The sequence below is a fragment of the Crocodylus porosus genome, unplaced genomic scaffold, assembly GCF_001723895.1.
Source record: "Crocodylus porosus isolate Cpor-Errol unplaced genomic scaffold, CroPor_comp1, whole genome shotgun sequence".
In the NCBI taxonomy this organism is placed as follows: Eukaryota; Metazoa; Chordata; order Crocodylia; family Crocodylidae; genus Crocodylus; species Crocodylus porosus.
In genome coordinates, this window is record NW_017728949.1 from 35,778,092 (window position 1) to 35,779,918 (window position 1,827).

Below are 1,827 nucleotides of genomic sequence, written 5' to 3' on the forward strand. Positions count from 1 at the left end.
AGCAGCCCCTCCCTGCCCTGTGCCTGGTGCCCCACGCTGCAGCCGCTCGAAACCCACGTGGGCTGCCTGTGCCTGCTCAGGACAGCTCCGCGTGGGCTGTGAGCGGCTGCAGTGCAGGGCGCTGGCTACAGGGTAGGGGAGTGGCCGCTTTTCTCCGCACTAGGAAGGAGCCTGGGGAAAAGCTGTGGGCCATATTTTGCTCACCCCTGATTTAGATGATCATTGTAGTCTTCCACTTTTTCAGCGACTTAAGTGATCTTGAAAACTCGAAATTTGAGCCAACAGAACAACTGAAAAAACTGATGTTGTCTCTTTGAATTCTAGAACTGAAGTAATTTCCCAGAGACTAAAAGGAATTGTCTTGTCACCTTCAAATTGGTTTTGTATAGCAGTGGACTCTGGGAAGAAAACTACAAATCATTTGGAATTTTGTTAGGAAAATCTTTAGTCTGCATGTTCTTTTTTTCTTTTCTTTTCTTTTTTCACTTTATTTTGTTGTTGGTTTTTTTTTGTGGGCTGTTGTGAAATTTCCATTCCCAGCTGAAATAGGTATACAAGAGTAAAATTTCGGGTATTCAGTTTGAAAATGTTGGGTTAATTGGCTCGTTCCACCAACTCTGTTGCCTGGAAACCCAAAGTGATTAACTTCACACTCAAGGGGTGCGTCTACGTGTGCATTTAAGGTAGAACAATATATTCTGGTGCAGTTTGCTCTGGAGTTGACTGCTCCTGGGTCTACACATATGCCTGGGACTGCAGCACTTTAAGCTGGGGTGAAGCAGCCCTGGGTTCTAGGTGGTGGCATCAGGCAGCAGAGAGGCTGGCTGGAGTACAAGGGTGCTAAAATGCAGGGCTAAGTGGCAGTCAGCCTCCACACTTTAGCACCCTCATACCCCAGCCGTTCCCTGTCATTCTCTACACATGCATTTCAGTATATGTCAGTACTCCGTTGTAAGATAGTACTGCAGGGGACAGTACTATCTCACAGCTGAGTTAATGAATTTACTGTGCCCTAATACATGTAGATGGTGACACTCTACTGCTGAACTTATTAGTCTGCTTCACAGTAAAGTACGTGTAGATGTACCAAAGAGGTGTCTTTACACATGCTGTGGGGGTTGGGGTGGGGCTTTTTATTAGAGTGGCTCCGAGAACTGCTCTAATTCTGATTTCAGATAGAAGGTTTGAAGCCAGTCATGAAATATTATATAATTCAGAAGGCTGAAACTATACTATAGGTGCATCAGTATCTTTGCTAACCAAGGACATCGCCATAAGCCTCTGAAGGGGATATTTTCCCAAGAGAGCAGAGGCATCAGAAAACAGAGGTGTCCTTGAAAAGGAATTATGAAGCCTCAGCATTAACACTACAAGCATCAGTATCTTCAGCTAGCTTTACAAGTGCCATGTGAATAATTCAGTGAACTAAGGGTGGTGTTACAGGTTACCTTTAAACTGTCATAAGGGCACTTAAAATGGGATCATTCACCTGTTAAATGAATCAAAGAAGTAGGGTCAGAAGGGACCTTGTAGATCTTCAAGTCTAACCCCCTGCCTGGGAAGGAGAAAAAAACTAGGCTCAAATGACTCCAGCCAGGTAGGCATCAAGCCTCCTCTTAAAGACCCCCAGGGTAGGAGCCAGCACCACTACCCTTGGAAGTTGGTTTCAGATCCCAGCTGCCCTGACTGTGAAGTAGTTCTTACGGATGTCTCATCTCTCCAACAACTTGTGGCCGTTATTCCTTGTTATGCCAGGGGGCGCTAGGGGAAACAAGGTCTCTCCCAAACCCTTCTGGTCCCCCCTAGTGAGTTTATAGACGGTCACCA

At 45.9% G+C, this 1,827-nt stretch overlaps 1 protein-coding gene across 1 annotated transcript in view; it reads left to right on the forward strand.

Annotated features, from left to right (window-relative positions):
• CERKL (ceramide kinase like) overlaps positions 1-1,827 on the forward strand; it is a gene marked incomplete at its 5' end in the record, with an annotated part of 103,712 nt that overhangs the window by 22,277 nt on the left and 79,608 nt on the right. The gene's annotated exons all lie outside the window — the stretch shown is intronic.